This window comes from Oncorhynchus mykiss, chromosome 24 (assembly GCF_013265735.2).
Source record: "Oncorhynchus mykiss isolate Arlee chromosome 24, USDA_OmykA_1.1, whole genome shotgun sequence".
NCBI classification, from domain to species: Eukaryota; Metazoa; Chordata; class Actinopteri; order Salmoniformes; family Salmonidae; genus Oncorhynchus; species Oncorhynchus mykiss.
The window spans coordinates 34,851,756-34,860,408 of record NC_048588.1 but is presented as its reverse complement, the minus strand read 5'-3'; positions in this window follow the sequence as shown (position 1 = coordinate 34,860,408).

The following is an 8,653-nucleotide window of genomic DNA, read 5'->3' as shown; positions in this document are numbered from 1 at the left end:
ACAATTCTAGTGGGTGAGAAGTGTTTATACACTAAGTTCACTGTGCCTCTGTCTGCACTCCGTCCAGACAAAAACTCAAAATGTTCCGTCACAGTCCTTTAGAAACGTGTCAAGCGATGTATGGAATCAGTCTTTAGGATATTTTTAACATAAAACATCAATAATGTTCTAACCGGAGAATTCCTTTGTCTGAAGAAAAAGCACTGGAACGAGAGGTAACTCTGTCGGAAGCGCGCGTAATGAGACAAAGGCACTCTGCCAGACCACTAACTCAAAAAGGTCTCATGAGCCCCTCCTTTGTAGTAGAATCTTCATTCAAGTTTCTAAAGACAGTTGACATCTAGTGGAAGCCGTAGGAAATGTAACTTTATCCATATCTCAAAGTGTATTCGGTAGACCAAGCTTTGAAAAACTACAAACCTCAGTTGTCCGACTTCCTGGTTGGATTTTTCTCAGGTTTTCGCCTGCCATATGAGTTCTGTTATACTCACAGACATTATTCAAACAGTTTTAGAAACCTCAGAGTGTTTTCTATCCAATACTAATAATTACATGCATATATTAGCATCTGGGACAGAGTAGGAGGCAGTTCACTCTGGGCACGCTATTCATCCAAAAGTGAAAATGCTGCCCCCTATCCCAAAAGAGTTAAACTCTTAGACTATTGATACAAACAGAATAAGAACAAGTCTTTGATATTAATTATTAGTCTACAGCTATGAATTCGGTATCATTGAATGCGAAGACCGACAACCGCCAAAATGTCTATTCTATAACGACACGAATGAATGTCACTCTGAACTATCTATTCTAACCATGACAGAGAGTGAGGACAAACTCTCCAACAGAAACAAACTTTTCAACAGAGCTCCCGATGATACACTGAGCGTAAATATATATATTGAATGCAATTATTCCCGAATGAGTGAGCGTTCATGTGCAAAGTATTAGCATTTCAATTGTTATAATTATCAACTGTGTAGTGTCTTATCTCAGTCGACCCCCACTTCCCTTTTGTACACCAAGCCGCGATGCCGGTTTATTCCACTAGGGAAACTCCGCTATCATTTCCTTTTAACTATCTATTGTTTGCGTGATGCATTTCTGTGAATTACTTAGGTAGTAAATAAATGATTTTAAGAAAATTGATTATAACTTTATAATCTGAATAATTTCCTTGTTGCCCCTACTTCCTAGTTAATTACAGTTACATGAGTAATCAGTTTCATCGCGTAATAATAATTACAGAGAGTTATTTAATAAATAGGTCTTCAGGTTTAATGATGCCAAAGACACGACAGATGACAGAGAGAATCAAGTAGACGGCACGCGCCAAACGTCTGATTTATGACCCTATGTCCGGATGACGCTTACATTCCCAAATATGGGCATCCGGCCAGGACATCTTGGAGGGAAGGTGTCACATGGTTATGGCCATATAATGCATCCTGTTGTCACGTGTTAGAGAGTGTGTTATTTTATATCTATATTGCATCTATTCCTTTGAAGTTGTCATGATGATTGATGTGTTTGAACTGGGGGGGGGGGGGGTTGAACATTTCAAAGAGGATGACCCCACACCCACCCTATTTTATTGCCCTTGAAGGAGGAATATCCGAGATTTTAAAAATAAAACCCAGAACATTAAACAGAAAATTAATTATCCTAGGCCAATTCTTGGGGTGCTATGCATCTCTTTTCATGAACCCAATGATAAAAGCATCGAGGACGTTTTGTATTAGGCCCCTGAATGTTTTAAAGGAGTTTTGGATACGAGTGATGGACACATGTCTTACATATTCAAACCTGAGGATTCTACTGTTATGAAGATATTCACAGACAGCGGACCCAATCCCCTTTGTCATGCAAAAGCTGGGAGTTTTTCTCCTGCGCTGTGTATGAGAGAACGGCTTAAGATAAGGCTAGCGCTCTGTCAAATTGAACAGGCCCTGAGTGGTACAACCCTGCCAGGATATGCAATGGAAGAACTTGTGTGCGGGCGCAGTGATTTGAAGGCCCTAAGATTCGCTTCAATGGCGTATAGCCCCGATTCCAAAGTGACAATTTTAGCATGTGAACAATTTGATAGTACAAATAAGATGAAGTCTGTCAGTTCATATGTATTTTCCAAAGCCTGCAAGGATGTAAACTTTTTTATGCCAGTATTTAGCTTTAAATGGATTGATTTCCTTATATTCATAACCTTGATGAATAAGCTGGACAGTTTTTTCCAAAATAGTGAACAATTACGTCGCTGGCCGCGTCTATCCTTAAAGACATACCCAGGATCTACATGCAAGACGTTTGATCTATCCCTGGAGTGAAAACTTACGGAGCCTTGACGGAGCATGTGTGGGATATCCTGCGAGCAAGAGAATATGTCTTGACGCTGGTGAATTGGAGACGGATGCCAGTCAGGGCTAACCTGCCCCTTTATCTGTAAAAAAGGAATAGTAAAAATGTTTTAAATAATTATAACATGTTTTAAAAGTTCTGTACTAAAGATCTAGAATTAAAGGGGATTAATGCTATATCTCAACCCTTAACGAACGGGAATCTCTCGTTTTTTCTCATACGGTCTGTCGCGGAGAAATGCAATGTCTTATTTTATACGAATTCAGTCTTTCCTACAACGGTATGTTATAAACATTAAAGGTTATTAAAAGTTTAGTACTGTCTGGTAATGATGTATAACTGTTGTACAACCACTGTTTATAAATTAAACATTCTCACATGTTTCAATATTGCGCAGTAAAAATGTTTTGGATGAATTATAAGATGTTTTAAAAAGGTCTGTACTAAATATTATGAATTAAATAAATGGTTTTAAAGAGGTACCTCACATTTAACGATGGGGCTCTGTCTTTTAGATCTATCATTATGCATGTTTCGGAAAAAAAGTATTTCGGAAAAGACGTGTGCGTGCGCGGATGTGTGTGTGCAGGGCCAGGAGGTGTGTGTGTTTCAAAACAAAAGGGGGGTGTGAGGTGTGTGTCTCTGCATGGGGCGTTTGAAACCAAAAATATGTGTGAGGACTGTTTAGGATTAGGTGGGCGTCTCTTAAAATGGGCACTTTCGATTCATTAACACACGCCTTTCAAATACGTTTTTATCTCACCCCCAAGGACGTGGGAGGCTAAAAAGTCAAACATCCCCGGCAGAATATATCTTGTCGAGACAACTTCCTTTGGTTTAAAACAAATGCTATTTGCAATCAGCCCATATACAAACTGCCCCCCACCCAGGTCTATAAATGTATAATGGACACTCCCCCCAAACTGCTAACCATGATGTTGTCGGAAGTGAAAAGAAAATACCGGCAGACAGAATATGTCGAGACAACCACCTGTGGTTTTGGGGTCTCTAAACATTCAGGGGTCCTGCCGCCTGAAAAAACATCACCCCCGTTCTGTAAGATCATTACAGAAATCTCTCCTTTGAGCCAAGACCGCGGAGCGAGGCTAGTGAAACAGATACTATCCCCTCTGTTCGAACAACCAAAATCGCAACTCCAGATATCAACCCAGAACAGCTGTCACGTTCTGACCTTAGTTCCTTTGTTTTGTCTTTGTTTTAGTATGGTCAGAGCCTGAGTTGGGGTGGGCAGTCTATGTTCTTTTTTCTATAATTTGGGATTTCTGTGTTTTGTGTATTCACCGTACAGTAATGTTTCGTTTCGTTCGTTGTCACTTTATTGTTCTGTTCTTTAGTGTTCTGAGTTCTAATAAATATCATGAACACTTACCACGCTCCGCATTGGTCCTGCGATCTTTCCTACTACTAAGAATAAACCTGTTACAACAGCTAAAAGACCATCTGTGAATCCGTCCTAATGGAGCTTTCTGAAGGAGAGTTAGTGAAAATAATATATTAGGTATTTTTTCAGGGAATGGTATGGATATTATTGATATTATTGGAATATTAAACAGGAGTTATATGTTTTTTAAACGGGGGGATAATGATTTTTTTAGGTAATATGTCAAATGCACGTATTCTTGTCATTTAAAAAAGTATATACATATCGGATAAATATATGTTAATATTATCTAACGTTTGTAGGGTATCCTTCATTTACGCAGTTGCTCCGGGGGATTAATGATCTGGAACAGCCTTCGTTAGAAGGGGGTTCAGAGGAGAAAAACGCATGCAGCCAGTCCCCATCACATTATTGTAGACATAAGTCCAATAATAAAATTCATCAGAATATTAATACATTTAAAACAAAAAGTGTGCACCCTATATTAAAAGCTATTTTTGTGTTTACAGCTGACAGACCGCCAAGAAGGATAACAGCCTCCTTATGGACCCTGAACAACATCGGAGGAGCAGATGTCACAGATTCTATTCTCCCGTTCTGTACGAATGTTTTTTCAAACACACCAAGAACCGAGAATTTGAAGGACCCATCAATTACCCCGCGAACCCACACCCGCTCGCTTCATATTCCAGACTCAAACAAGCAACGCACAACCCGGGCGCAAGTACATTGCACAGAATCACCCACTCCCGAAAAGTGCTACTGGGCAGGGCACTTACTGCTTCAAGAAACGGCTCTACTTGTACATGGTATGAAGCCATTATATATATTTATATTATTAGTTATACATATTTCATTATTTATATATTTTTCTGATTGAATATGTTAAAACAATGACAAATAATGTTGTAATATTGTTAATATATAGTATTATACCTGAAATATATATATTTTTTTATCTAAAATATTTTATGTTTAATATCCTATTTTGTATATATTATTTTCTTTCAGACTCCTCGCCGGCGTATAACGGCACAGAACCCCATACGCACCTAGAGAACGCAGAGGATTTCGGCTCACCGGACATTCACAAAGAATCAACGAAACCGGTGGATTTCATCGTTTTAAATGACATTTCAGAGGTAGACAACCTGCTATTATGGAGGCGGCCAACCTTCTTGATTCCTCCGAACCTGAAATAGAACAAGCTAGGTTTTTCACAGCCTTTTCCAAGGGTGCTCCAAAATCCCAAAAGGTTTTGCTCCACACGAATGTGGCTTTACTCGAGCGACAAAACCATCATTATCTATCCTCCTGGCATAGAACAATGCCATATTTGTTAAACAGCAATCTGAATCAAAAATGCAAATACGTGCGCTAAAAACATATATGTAACATGTATCCGTCCAGAATACCACAAGAACACACATCATTAATTATCCAAATGGCTGAGCCAAGAGACATAATTGAGACAGTTGAAACCCTGTTATCCCAGATACCGCCCGAACTCCAAGCTATAATTAACCTGTCACGCCCTGACCTTGGATATCCTTTTTATGTCTCTATTTTGGTTTAGTCAGGGCGTGAGTTGGGGTGGGCATTTCTATGTGTTGTGTTTCTATGATTTTCTATCTCTATGTTTTGTGCGGGTATGGTTCTCAATCAGGGACAGCTCTCTATCGTTGTCTCTGATTGGGAACCATACTTTGGTGCCTTTTCCCCACCTGTCTTGGTGGGAAGTTTACATTCTTTATGGCACTTTGCCTTTGAGCTTCGCGGTTTGTTTTTGTATTCTTTATTGTTTTGTCGGTGTCATTTTGATCATTAAAAGATAATGTACACTCACAACGCTGCACCTTGGTCCTTTCCTTCATACAGCCGTGACATAACCATATGAATGAGGCTGGAGTAACAGACATAATACCGATAGATGAAAACACATAATCGCAGATTCCCGCCAAACTCAAATAAATAGTTAATTGTATGAATGAGTCAGGGGCGACCAATGAAAACCTGTTATTCCAGATTCCTGAAGCCCTCATATCGTTAATTAACCAGATGAATGAGAGCCTAAGATCTTCCTCACCGGACCCCCCATAAACCACGCCATTAACACCCATGTGTTTGGATTTGGAAAATTGTCTAATAAATCAGGAGGGAGATGGTATTGATAGAAGTGTCCGGGTTGTGTACCGAAATCAATTCTGCAATACAGAGATTCAACAGTTTTTCAATTTCACATGGGTGAATCAGAATCTTGACTATGCAGTGTTTATGTGATGACCCTGGATACTCTGAATGAACTGTTAGACAGGGCAAGAGATTATGGCGAACCTCGTGATGTTTTACAGTTGGAAATTTGTGGAGAAATCCTGCATAACACTATATCTCTTATTTTACCCAATGGCGAAGCAGATCTTGAACAATTTATAGCCCTGCTGGAACGATCTGTTCAATCAAATGTATCCATCATAGCCGATAGGACCCTCGATCTTGTAGTGCAAATAATACGTCAACCCCTGGGTGGCGGGGATCAGAGAAAGAAACTAGATAGCCTAATGCCATCAGAAATCATAACCAATAAAAGGGCCTACCTCATAAACGTTCACAATCCAGGTAATAAGCTATGCTTTGCAATAGGTCTAGCACATTTACTCAACTCTGAATGTACTGATCTAGAGGAGTTACACAAGGCTAGAGAGCTCCAAACGGCCGTGGGTCTATACAGGATGCGGTGGAAGTCCATTCTTTCTTTATAATTTCACCCTGTGAAATACTTTTCCTGAAGAGTCAGGGGTATCTTCCCAACGGGTCTCGTAACCCGTGAACAACCTATACCCCTTTGTCATGACTTTCAGTTCGGGACACACAACCTTGCAAAGAACCGGCCAGTCTTCAAGCCCGTAGTCCACTCCTAAAGTCTGGTCTGTATATTTTTCTCCTTCGGCTACCGTATAGACGTTTGGAATGAGACTAGCGTGAGGTAAAGAATAATTCATTCATTGGAAGACTAATTGATCAGATATTAAAATATCTGAAAGTTATATTAGGAAAATTATAAGTTTGTAATCTGAATATTTTCTTTGGTGCCCCGACTTCTTAGTTAATTACAGTAACATGATTAATTTGTTTAACCGTGTAATAATAATTAAGAGAGTTATTTGATCAAATTTAGTCTTCAGTATTAATGATGCCAAAGACACGACAATAGCTTGGAAAATTCAGGAAAAATATGTAATGGCTTTAGAAGCTTCTGATAGGCTGATTGACATCATTTGAGTCAATTGGAGGTGTACCTGTGGATGTATTTCAAGGCCTACCTTCAAACTCAGTGCCTCCTTGCTTGAAATCATTGGAAAATCAAATGAAATCAGCCAAGACCTCAGAAAAAAAACTTGTAGACCTCCACAAGTCTGGTTCATCCTTGGGAGCAATTTCCAAATGAATGAAGGTACCACGTTCATCTATACAAACAATAGAACGCAAGTATAAACACCATGGTAACACGCAGGCGTCATACCGCTCAGGAAGAAGATGCGTTCTGTCTCCTAGAGATTAGCGTGCTTTGGTGCGAAAAGTGCAAATCAAACCCAGAACAACAGCAAAGGACCTTGTGAATATACTGGAGGAAACAGGTCTGAAAGTATATCTGTTTCCACAGTAAAACGAGTCCTATACCGAAATAACCTGAAAGGCCGCTCAGCAAGGAAGAAGCCACTGCTCCAAAATCGCCATAAAATGCCAGACTACGGATTGCAACTGCACATGAGGACAAAGATTGTGACTATCGTTATGTTTGGAGGAAAAAGGGGGAGTCTTGCATTCGTGAAGCACGGGGGTACAGCATCATGTTGTGGGGTTGCTTTGCTGCACGAGAGACTGGTGCACTTCACAAAATAGATGGCATCATGAGGAGAAAAAATGATGTGGATATATTGAAGCAACATCTCAAGACATCAGTCAGGAAGTTAAAGCTTGGTCGCCAATGGGTCTTCCAAATGGACAGTGACACCAAGCATACTTCCAAAGTTGTGGCTAAATTGGCCTAAGGACAAAAAATCAAGGTTTTGTAGTGGCCAGCTCTGTCAGGAGGAATGGGCCAAAATTCACCCAACTTACTGTGGGAAGCTTGTGGAAGGCTACCCAAAATGTTTGACCCAAATTAAACAATTTAAAGACAATACTACCAAATACTAATTGAGTGTTTGTAAACATCTGACCCACTGGGAATGTGATGAAAGAAATAAAACCTGAAATAAATCATTTTCTCTACTATTATTCGGCCTTATCACATTCTCAAAATAAAGTGGTAATCCTAAATGACCTAAGACAGGGAATTAAATGTCAGGAATTTTGAAAAACTGTTTTTAAATGGATTTGGCTAAGGCAAATGTAAAATTCCGACTTCAACTGAAAGGCAACGTGCCAAGAGGACTAGACTGTAGGGGAAATATAAGAGAGGAAGCTTACCAAGAGGACTAGACTGTATAATAAATCCTGTGTACTGCCAGTGTGCCAAGAGGACTAACTGCAGAGGATTAACTGTATAAAGCCAGCATACCAAGAAGACAAGACTGTTGGGTAAATACTGTGTAGATACAGTTTGCCCAGAGGTCTAGACTGTAGAGGAAATATAAGAGAGGCTCATGGTTATTGTGTGTCTAATGTATGTTTATGTCTATCTAAACCATTACAGTCAACATAGTTCTGATGCTGGTGCATACACTCTCTATAGCTGAAAGAAGCAGGACCTGACTGGGTGAGCAGATCAGCTTCTAGCCCCTCCCTCCTTGGCATGGCCATACCCACAATGTGACCCCCAGAGGAATCCCCATAGAGGTACGGTGGGTATTTAACCCAGAGAAGAGAGGTATCCTGACATATATGGGTCTGTGT